This window comes from Cryptomeria japonica, chromosome 8 (genome assembly GCF_030272615.1).
Source record: "Cryptomeria japonica chromosome 8, Sugi_1.0, whole genome shotgun sequence".
In the NCBI taxonomy this organism is placed as follows: domain Eukaryota; kingdom Viridiplantae; phylum Streptophyta; class Pinopsida; order Cupressales; family Cupressaceae; genus Cryptomeria; species Cryptomeria japonica.
In genome coordinates, this window is record NC_081412.1 from 546,392,699 (window position 1) to 546,405,381 (window position 12,683).

The window sequence follows — 12,683 nt, forward strand, 5'->3', positions numbered from 1 at the left end:
GGTTATCCATATCAACGTTCCAATTTGCCCTATCATATGGTTATCCATATCGGCATTTCAATTTTCCTTATAATATGGTTATCCATATCGGTGTTCCAATTTTCCCTATCATATGGTTATCCATATCGGTGTTCTAATTTTCCCTATCGTATGGTCATCCATACTGGCTTATCAAGCCCTATCATATGGCTCTCGGCATATAGCATCATGCTAACCATATCGGTGTATATTGTACCAATGGTGACCGCCCTATCTTGTATATTTTCGTCATCAGGGACTTTCCTCCATGACGAGGCTTGTTCTTGTTGCGCTTTGTTCCAACTTCTTTATCATATCTTATCATCCATTAGACTATACTGCAACTAGCATGTTGTCTATGTTCTAAGTACCAATTTCTATTCCAAATTCTAGCATCATATTGCCGGGGGCAACTTCGTCTGATCAACGAGCATCTACTTCCCTATCACAATATTTTCTTCTCTTCACCTTTTCTACCATTCCTAATTTAGCTTCACATCTCTTAACGAAGACATGCTTGCTAAAGTGGGGGCAAAATTTAGAGTCAAAAATATCACCCTCATCACCCTTTGTGGCAATTGCGACATGTGGCACCTCCCCCACGCTGCTTGGAGGATAGGTTCACCAAGTTGTCCTTTTGTCCACTGAAGAAGTCCATGTTAGCTTCCCCAAAGGCATTACCAACTCTACCGATTTGACAGATTCGTCGATGCAGGCACAATGAGGAGACGCCCAAGCAGCGTGCTATCATCCTGCCAACCAACTTGCCAGCCAATAGGTGGTCGTTGGGACATTATGACCCGTGCCAGGAAGGAATCGTAATGCCTCCCTGTGTGACAACCAACATTCAAACTCATCCCTTAGCCTATGTCCTTAGTTTTGGGACATTTCTAGGGGATCTTTTGGCAGATTGGAGACTTGTTTTTGGAAATTGAAGCTCTTGGAGACACCACCACCATTGTTACAACATCGTCGAGCTACCAAGTTTACCAAGCATACCAACACTTGCCAAGCACTATGGGAGTAATCTATCTCTATCTTGCATTTCTAATATCTCATTTATTTTCCAATTACCAAATAGCATAGCATTGTCTTTGTATTTGTCTTTGCATTCTTCTTTATCAACTTCTTCATCATCTTCCTTTCCTGTATATTTTTGGGTTGTTTGTGGAGGTGGAAACACCAAAACGAGGATCTGACTTAGGCAAAATCCAAAATACAACCCCCAACATTTTCTCTCTTGCATGTGTATAAAGATTACGTTTCAGGATTGAGTGTCATATTGCAGAAGTAAACATCACAACGAGCATCTTGGTGAGTTCGTTCCTAACTTCCTCTTCTATTTAGTTATTCTTTTTAATAGTTAACATTCTATACATTGAGGTCTGTCTATTTAGTTAGCATCCATTGAGTTTTGCATTTTGTCTGTACGAAATGGACGTCTTTGTCTAGATCTATACTCTGTCTGACCTAGACACTAGCGCACTGCTACTGTAGTCCGCTAACTACGCTGCAGTCTCGGACCCACGTTGTCGTCTTGGTCACAAAGCCTTACAAAATTCGTAAAAGGTCTATCTCAATTCCCTAACAGGTCTAGAACATTTTGTTATCCCCTGGCCCAGCCTTGCACCAATTCACAGAGGTATTGGAAGGACCATTTTCTCTCAAGGACTCATCATTCCCGGGGTGTCAAATTCCCTCCGTTACAGAAATTAGCTTCCATATTGAAAGTCATACAAAACTGTCGAACTCTGCATAGAAATCGCTATCACCACCACAAGATTCACTCATCTACCACATTGAATGAGATTAAATTCCTTTTCTACTTATTAATGAAGCTCTCTCAACATCTGCCACCATTGCAGAAAAATTAGATATTAATTGCTTGTAATACTCGAGCCAGCCTCGACACACGAACAGAGGAGAAAAACACATTTCACACATTTCATGTATGCCAATGGTACTGTACTTAGCAAGTCATCTTAACTCCATTGAAAGTTGTTTAGCAGGTCATCTTAACTCCATTGAAAGTTGTTGTCATTTTCATCCCACCACCTCACCCCTCCTTTGGCTAAATCGCATGCCACATTAGACAACCCGTCAGCAATGACATTTCCACTTCTCCTTACATGAGAAATACAAAAATCTTGAATTTTTTTTAATTTTGAGTAGATTAAGGTGATGAACTTATTTAATCTCCAACTCAAGGTTACACCTTTCATAATAGCATTAACCACAACTTGGGAATCTCCCTCCAAATGGACTTTTGAAACCTTCATATTCACTTGCAAATCAATTGCTAACAAAGCCGCTTGCACCTTTGCGTTGTTGTTAGTTATATCTTGTAGCCTTTTTGCACCTTTAAAAAGAACCCTCTCCAGAGATACCCAGGTTACCCCTCGAGGCCTCGTCGAAGTTAATCTTAACCCATCCCCACTCAGGTTTTGACCAAATCTCCTCCTTATTTCCATGGTTCTTGCAAAAAGGATTAACCCTTTGAAATCCATGAATGTGTCTATGTTGGATTCCTTTGAATTGTTATGATTATTGGGTGATTAATTATTAATTGATTAATTGGCTCATATAGTTTATAATAATAAATTAAATTAATAGTTGGCATTAATATTTAATATTAAAAAGAGATTATTATTTGGAGTTATTATTTATTAATTAAAATTAATTATTTATTTATTAATGTTTTTATATTATTGCTATTTATTTATTTAATTATTAAGTTGTGGCTATAATATTTATTTGGAACCTATGGTTTAATTATTTAATTGGGCCTTTATATTTTATTGTGCCTTGGATTATTTATTTAATTGGTTGATTATATTATTATTTCCCTTTTTACCCTTCTTAGGTTATTGATTAATTATATATTCTACCTACCCTATTTTACTATTGGCTGTGAGTTTGGGGTAAGTTAATTAAATATATTATTTTATTATTCATACCTTGGTTTTGGAGAGGGTTGGTACGAGATATTATATTTCATAATTATTTTTCATTGGTTGACATATTCTATGGTTTTGGTTTTGATATTCTATATAATGTGTTTTTGTGATTGTCGTGGGGTTGGCCTGCATGAGTATCCTGAAAAAATTATTGTTGATATTTCTACGAATTGGGGTTCTTGGATTTGTTGGAGCTTGGCTTGGCTGTGGATTACTCTTCATCAAGTTTCTTAGGCCTTCTCTCCATTTCTTGGTTGGAGATCCTTCTCTCTTTTACATTTCATTTTGAAAAGCTTGTTTGCATTGTGCCCGTGTAAATATTGTTCGCAAGGATTGGAAGAATTGAATATGTCGAATATTATTTACATAGTTAAGGAGAAATAAATATATTTGGGGAATTATTGTAAATAGTCCTTATGTTTCTATGAGTGTTCTCCGTGATTATCCCTGTGGGATGTTGTTCTTGGATTATATCTTTTGTGTAAGTTTCCTGAATTGTAAAAGCTCCCTTGTGTCTCTCTTAAGTCGAAATGATGTCGTGAATGATACTTTGTTGTATCCTAGACTGATTCGTATTCTCTGATTTTTTGTACTTCCGAGTCTTGATGCACGAATACACTGAAACTATATATATGCGATAATTTTTTGGTGTATATGCGTTGTTGTTTTATTTATATTTTCCATTCTGTATCACATAGGCACTACTCTTTGAACTATAAGTGCTATTCTTTGGTTCATATGCATCGTTCTATGTTGTAGATGCACTGATTTATAGGTTGTATGCGTCGTTTTTGTTGTCCAGGTGCGTTCTTGTGTTGATCAAAAGTGCAATTCTGTTCAGTATATATGTTGTATTATTATCTAAAAGAATTGCACTATGTTTTAAATGTGCTACTCTATGGCGCAAAGGTGTCAGTCTACTATATTTGGCTTCTGTGATAGTTTTGACCTTTTTGAGTTTTTTGTATTTGGACCTTGGGTATCCAGAGGTTGTCTTTTGGTTCCTAAGTTGTCCTAGGACTGTTTACTTGATCATAATTTTGTATTCGCAAGATGTGGTACCTTGTCATTATTATTCTTTGCACTCATATTATTTTTATTATGTTTATATGCATGATGTGTGTTCCATGTTGTTTATAAGGTTGTTATGAAGACCTAAGCTATTCATGTCTCATGAGTTTATTATTTATTGATTAACCTTGGTTATCCGGTTAGATTGCATTGAGAGCCCTTGTATGTGTTATGCATGTTGTTACCCTAAGGTCTAGGTGCATGCTAGGGGGAGTGGGCTTCCAAGTGAGTGATTGGAGTAATGAGGATTAGACAACCAAGTTACCTGGTGTCTAGACCGCCATGATATCTCATTGGGAGTTTTTCCTCGTAAACAAGTGATAAAATAAATAATTAATCATAAGTGGGAAGGGTAGACGTAAATCACCATAATAAGATACGAAATGGATTTGTGGCCTCAACTCATGTCCCTGGGGTGATAATATAGATTCGATAATGGTTGGGTAGACCATGGTGATCCACGGAAGCTGAACTCCCTTTGTATCCTCAAAGGTTGAGACAGCTCCGCATGGGTATCACGGATGCCAGGATAGGTTCCCATAGTGGCTGCATGTGATGACACTCTTTCCCTACATGTAGGTCCTAGCACCTTAAGTCTTGATTTGATGTGTCACCTCTCAAGGTCTTGAGTTATGTCTTGCTCTTTGAGTTAGTCTTGTGTTTTGGTTGTATCCTTTGGTTGTTAGGTGTCAACCTAGATCTAGAGTGTGTGTGGGATCTTGTGTCATCTCCTGGAACAGGGGGTGGTTCCTTTGGTTCTACATGGTCGGGTGTTTTGATGCCTTCTTCCATTGGGATGTTCTTCATTGGATTCCCTTGTGCGCAGATGTGGATTCTTCTCTCTTTATCTTATGCATGGATTCTCATAGTAGATTGATGTATACGATTCTTATGGGATATGTATCTTGTAGGATTCATGGTATATGTATTTGTAGATGAGAGCTATGCTCCTTGATGAAAAAGTTTGATGTATATGTAATGGTAGATGATGTATTAGGTCATGATCATAATAATTTTAAGAGAACATATAGATGTATCTTGTGTATCTTGGATATTGATTTATTGGTGGAAACAATGTAATTGGTTATATGAAAGTACATATTGTGATATGTAAATGTTTATGGTGGTTAATAATGGATTATGAATGTGGTATGTGTTATTAGAAAAGATGATGTTATTGGATAATACATTGGGTATTAGGAACATTCTAATTGGTGCTCTTAAAATGAACCTAAGGGGTCTAATGGTATTTACATTACTAATGAATAGAATCATGATAGATAGACTAGTGAGATATCCTACGTATGCATGAAAATAGAAATGGTAGTTGAGTTAGAATGATTTGGATTGTGGTAGTACTTATGATATTATGCTTGCATGGATATGTTCTTGATGTTGTTGTAAGTAATGACATTGAGATACCTTAGGGATATATGTTGTGAGTTGTATTTATTTCCACTTGTTTATAGTACTTTGATGAATATGTATATGATGGTTAATTGTTTTGGATTAAAGAAAAAATAGGTTTTGAAGGGGCCTCGAAACCCTTTACAAAATGATTCTAAGAGGATTAGAATCAAATAGCAACTTCCAAAATAAAACGGGCTGCAAGGATAGGCATAGAAAGCGGCAGCCAAAGAGACAACAAAAGCCCAGCCGAGCACAAAAAGACCAAACCTAGAGACAGAAAGAACTAGCAATAGAAAACAACCCAATTACATTAGGCTTCTGAGGGTCTCAATGACCTCAACCTCTAGGGAATTCATGGTATCAACAGTAGCCTACATAGCATTATAATCCAAGTTTTGAAAGGCCACCTTCTTCATGTTCCCTCGATTCCTTTTGCAGGGTCCTTCACCACTTTGAGTCACCTCAAATTCCTCACCAATAACAACAACAACCTTATCCGGTTGGTTCGGACTTTTCACCATGGTATCATAACCATTGCAGTCTATTTAAGAATTTTATGACTGCTAACCATAATGGTTTTGAGGTTGTCCTAGAATTTTTTGTAGCCATTCTCAACCCGATTGATGCGTTCCTCCAAATGTTTCTTAAGCTGGTCAACCCCTTACCCTGTTTTCTTGATATAGTCCATGGCTGAATTCTTCTCATCCTCAGTCCAATTCCCAACATTGTGCATACCAAGAGAAGAACCCAGAGGGAGGGAATCCATTTTGCTACCCAGAGCTCTTTGGTTAATCCCGATCTCTTTGAATTCATGAAATAGTCACTTGAAAAAACCGAAGGTGTCGATTGCATGATCATGAGCCAAACCCAACACATTTTCATAATCCTCCCTCTTATCATTCAGCTCATCACTTTTAGGATTAAGATCAGAAATACCAACCACACCCATATTACCAATCTCCTTAAAGGAAAGAGGAGAGGCTGGTACATTAGGGTTCTTACCATCATCTGCCTTCTTAGAAGAAGAGGGGGAGACAATCTCAGCCAAAGTAGATGAGGAGACATAACAATGTTCTTATGAATAGTTGAACCCTTCCTCAATTTGGGTTTAGAGCTTGAAGGAGTTTCCACTTTAGCTTTTTTCAGGGGAGGTGTAGTCTCCTCAGACCCAGACCCAGAATCATCATTCTCGGAGTCTCCCGCAATGGTCTCATCATTCTCAAAATAAATATGGATAAAATCCTCAAGGGGAGGAAGAGAATGAAAATGTGCATCATTAAGAACTAGCAGGCCTTCATGCACAATGGGAAACTTAGCAGGGTTCTTACGGTGGTCACTAAAATTAGCCCTAAGGGCAAACATGAGGTAGAATGGGAAAGAGATTTTCACTCCATGGTGGAAATGATTCAGAATAACAAAATGGTGGCCATACACCATAGTATACTGATCATCTAGAGTAAGATAACTCATAATTACCTTGAGAATATTTTGCCAGAAAGGTTTGATGACCGCAATATCATAGTAGCTAGTCATCTTCTTGACAATTTTAGCCTGCTTCTTCTCCTCCTCCTCCTTAGGGAAACCCTGCGTAGCTTGATCCATGTACACCCTATATTTATAATACTTCAAGCCATCCATAGATAGCCCAGTGACCCGAGCAGTAAGGGCTTCATCTACCAGGACCCTCCGACCGTGAAGAATAATGAGTCATCCTTCCAGTTTTTAGCCAAATACCTGGTAACATCTTTATTTCGCCCTTGAAGCCTCTCAATGTAATTAGTAAACCCATATTTCTTCAAAATGCACCAAAGCTTCTTTTCATTCTTAAGTTGCACATAACTAGGTAGCTCAATTCTCTTTTTGGCACCACCCATTTTCTCAGGCTCTCTGTAATTCTCTTTGCAACGAATTTCCAGAGTTAAGGCAATCCTCCAAAAAATGTATGAAATCACCCACAAAGCATGCAAAATAAATTCACATCAATTCTTATGTCCTCTCTGGCCACCTGTATCAGAAAGGTATTGATAGTTCTAAAAACATAGAAAGTCATAATAGCACTAATAATCATTAACTTTACTCCCCTGACTTCTCTAATGGAGTAGATAAATCGCAAGTTCAGAGTCCAACCTATCAGCATGGGTCCAACAAAGATGGGTTTTACACATCACTCCCCTATTGGCAAGGAAGTCAACAATCACATTGGCTTGTCTATAAACATGAGCGAACATACATTTATCAAAGGTTTTAATAATGTCTTTGACTTTTTTAATCCAAACATCAACATTCCAAGCCGGAGTAGAATTTCCTTTAAGGTAGTTGATAATTTTCTTAGAATTCCCCTCGACCCAAACAAGCTTACAATTGTTCTGTTTTGCAAGTTTAAGACTATGATATGCCCCTATGGATTTGACAACATTATTAGTCTACTTTCCAAGAGGGATTGCAATAACAAAAATGAAGTTGCCATTGTGATCCTGTATCACTCCACCACAACCAACTTGACCCAGGTTCCCTTTAGCCGCGCCATCAAAATTGAATTTGACCCAACCTAGGGGAGGAAAGTTCCAACTAATGTTGTCCTTGAGTTTGACCTTAGGTGATACCATATGATGACCAAGATTCTAGCCCTTGACAACATTGACTTCATACTCCTTAAGGATGCCACTATGAAAGAGAACATTGGGGCTAACAACTGAGAGGTTATCAGAGATGACTCTAGAAATTTTCTTGAAAACAATATCAGAAGGGACATGGGAGTCCCTAAAGATACAATTGTTACGTTCTTTCCATAAGCCCTATGCCATATGAGGAAACACAAAAAACCAGATATTCTTTATGAAGGGTTTTTTGGAGGGCGGATTCCATTGGTCGACAAACTCCTTAACAATTCCGGTTCAGCAAAGATCCCATTTCTAAAGCACCAAACTCCAAATCTCAGAGGTGTAAGAGCAATTTAAGAACAAATGGTCCATAGATTCAACTTCCTACAAACACAAGTAGCATCTGTTTGGGATAGCAAAGCTCCGCTTAACAAGATTGTTAGTAGTTAAAATTTTATTAAGAAAGAGGAGCCAAAAAAACATATTGACCTTAGGAGAAAGGTTTTAATCCAAACTTTAGAACACCAGGACACATAAGGTTCCTTACAGGCATCCATAGAAGCCACAAAAAACTTCCCATTGGGGTTGAATTTCTAAATTAGTTCATCTTCCACAGTTTCCTCCAAGCCAAAAGAATTTAGGGAAATTTGCAATGGGGTAAAAGAAGGATTAATAGCAAGAAGATTAACCCAATTACTCTCATTCCAATAGTCAGCCACCATGGGGCCATGAGAAGCCACACAAAGATCTTTTAAATATCCCAGAGTAGGATTCAAAGCCAGTGAGTGATGCCCAATCCAACAATCATCCCAAAATAATATTTTTCTACCATTCCCAAGCTTCCAGTAGGCTCCCATGCTAGCCACATCCCTAGACTTGAGAATATTGTTCCAAAGATGAGAACCAATGGGGATCTGAGAAGAACTCAAAAAATCCTGCAAATAATGAACATTAGAAAGATATTTATTATGCCATAAGGTGTTCCATTCCCTTTTGCAGTCATAGGACCTCCAAACTTGTTTAGCTAGTAAAACAATATTAAAGGTTTTGATGCTTCTAATACCCAATCCACCAACTCTCCTTGGCTTACAGACATTCTCCCAGGCAACTAGAGGGATTCTTCTCTTCTCCTCAACCCATGACCAAAGGAATCTTTTTTGAATTTTGTCAATAATATCAGTAAATTTAGAGGGAATTTTGAACAAATTGAGAGCATACACTAAGAGGTTCTGAAGAGTAGCTTTCAACAACTAAATTTTACTAGCATGACTCAAAAGGTTACCTTTCCATCCAGCCAACCTCCTATTAAATCAATCAATTAGAGATTTCCAAAAGGACTCATAAGGTTTAGATCCCAGAGGGAGGCTCAGGTAAGTAGAGGGGAGCTCACCAGTTAGGCAGCCAAGAATGTTAGCAATATTCATTTGGCGTTGCTCAGGAGTGTTGATAAAATCTAGATAAAATTTTTATTTCTATTAACCATTTGTCCAAAGGCTTTTTCATAGATGCTGAGAATTGATTTGATGACTCTGGCTTCTCCAAAAAAAGAGCTACCCATTAAGATGGTATCATCAAAAAATTGTTGATGAGAGGAAATCAAATTGGTAGAGGACGGTTTTAGACCTTTCAGGGAACCATCGACAATTTTTTTTATGAATGTATCTTCCCAAAGTTTCTGCCATTATTGTGAAAAGAATAGGTGAGATGGGGTTACCCTACCTAAGACCCCTCAAAGTTATAAAGAAGTGGGATGGCGAACCATTGACAATAACAACAGAAGAGGTAGTAGAAATGAGCTACCAAATCAAACTAATAACCTTGCCGGAGAAACCAAACGCTTGGAGATCTTTTTTTAAGAAGCGCCAATCCACCCTATCATAAGCTTTAGCAATGTCCAATTTCAAAAGAAAGCCTTGAGACTTCGCCTCCAAAAGAGAATGCATATTTTCATGAACTGTGATGATGGAGTTAAGAATCTATCTGCCTGGCACAAAGCCATTTTGTTGAGGGGAGATCAGAAGAGAAAGAACACCTAGCAATCTCGATGTAAGGACCTTGGAAATAATTTTGTAGAAAGAGTTGCACAAGCTGATAGGCCTAAAAGCATCCAAAGAATCAACCTCATGCTTCTTAGGAATAAGGACGATGAAGGTAGCATTCAGTTCCTTTAGAAGAGATCTAGCTCCAAAAAATTCTTTAACAACATTGGAGACATTGTCCCCTACCACATCCCAAAAGTGTTGGAAGAAAAAAATAGGAAAGCCATCAGGTCTGGGAACTTTACTACCATCAAAAGAAAAGACAACACTCCTAATCTCCTCCTTAGAAGGAATGGCAGCAAGATTATGATTTTGGCCCTCTAAAAGGATTTTGGATATAGTATCAACCAACATATTCTGAGCCTCCGGGTCCAACAACGTATCTTTCTTCAGAAGATCAACAACAACTCTACTGATTTCATCCTCATTATTAATTCTTCTCCCATTCTTCATCAGGTGACCAACTCTGTTAGCAACTCTATGTTTGAGGGTAGAGATGTGGAAGAATTTGGTAATTTTATCACCATCCTTGAGCCATAAGGTCCAAGATCTCTGCCTCCAAAAGGTCTCATCCCGAGCTATTACATTATGGTATTTAGATAGGAACCTCACTCTCGTTAGAAAAATTATCATTCACATATCCTTCATGATGAACTTTACCCTAGATCATAGCCAACTCCTCCTGAATAGCAGATTTCTGAGCAAAGATGTCCCCAAAGAATTCTTTATTCCACTTTTTAACCCTATCCTTGACATGCCTCGATTTTTTAGCCACCTGGAACATAGCAGAGACATCCACATGAACATTCCACCAATCCTTCATGCTGCTGGAGAAGTTTGGGTGGGACAACCACATTTTCTCAAACTTGAACAAAAACCTCCTTCTCAGACCAATTTTAGGCTCAGCCATCAGACATATAGGAAGATAGTTAGATCCAATTCTAAGCATAGAATTCAGAGAGCATATATAATGTTGGATCCAATCAATAGAAATCAAGGCCCTATCAATCCTAACTTGAATTAGGTTAGTACCAACTCGACGATTGGATCAGGTAAAGGAAGCTCCATATAAATCTAAATCAACCATACCTTGATCATTGATGAAGTCAGCTAAGTATAATTTGTTGTCAATCTGTATCTGGGATCCCCCAAATTTCTCAGCATCTGTAAGAGGGATATTAAAATCCTACATAATAAGCGAGGGAGTGTTGGGATAACAACTACAAAAAGAAAAGAGCTTTAACTAGAATTTCCTCCTTCAAACTTTATTGTTAGGAGTATACACATTGGACAAAATCCAAGAAAACCCATCCCTTGAATGTTTAAACAAAGTAGCAACATGGTTACTATTGTGGTAGATAGGAGTACCATGAATATACTTGGTATTCCAGAGGGTAGCAACTCCCCCAAAAGCCCCATCAGAGTTGCTCCCATAAGAATCACAAAATTTAGAGAACTTAATTTTCTCCACCTTATCTTTAGTCATTTTAGTTTTTTGAATAAGTAAAATATCTGGTCTATGATCTCTAATAATATTATGGATGATGTCCTATTTATGTCTGCTATTAAGACCTCTAATATTCCAAGATAGAATCTTCATTTCTTACCAGGGGAATTTAATAGACTATCATGGATAATTTTCTGTGATCCATCCGCTAATTTTTGTATGATCTCCTGCTCTCTTTGCCATCTGTTAGATTTTCTCCCTGCACTTCGAGGTGGCCCACCACAGTCTTCCTTCATAGAACAATCTTCCTTCACTCTGTTACGAGTTGTAACTCCAGGCTTCTTTTTCTTCGACACTAGCTTAGTATAGCTCATTTCTTCATCAAAGGCAATTCCTTCTAAACCCGTAGAACTGTTTATCTTCGGGGACTGCAGGGTATCCAAAATAACAATATTCGGATCAAAGTCAGGGAGGTTATAGGTAGATTGTTGTGACGAAGAGTCATCCTCCAGAGTCTTCTTCAACTCATTGAACTCAAGAGTGACAAATGATGATCCAAGAACCGGAGAAGATTGTCGATCTTTCAAGGAGCATTCTTCCATATCCCTGGATTTGTTGGGGTTCAAGGAAAGCTCTCCCTCCTCCAAATCTTCCACCAAAACCCGTTCTTCTACCTTTTCAACAATCACATTCTCCTTAGTTATCTCCTCTTCAACCTAATCATGACCCTCCTCAGATGTGATCATCAGATCTATGTCATTGGCCTCATTGTTTTGATCACCATGAATACTTTCTCTGTTATATTCCTCCTAGCCTATAAATTTCACCTCATCATTCTGGCAATGTTGAACAACATTTTTCTTATTGGTTTCATGGCTTCCATCAGGCCCTTTCTGGTGCACCAAACTACCCATCTTAATCTGGGTATCAACTTCCACAGTTTTGGGTTTCTAGACATTAGTTCCTTTATTAGAATCTATCTTAGCGTTTTGAGGACATTTCTTTGCCCAATGACCCACCTTTTTACACAAGAAGAAAAAAAAAGGTAATGATTCAAACTCAATAGTTTGAACTAGCATTCCCAACTTCGACACCAGCTCAACCAACGAAGGAAAATCCTTAGATTTGGACACCCCCACAC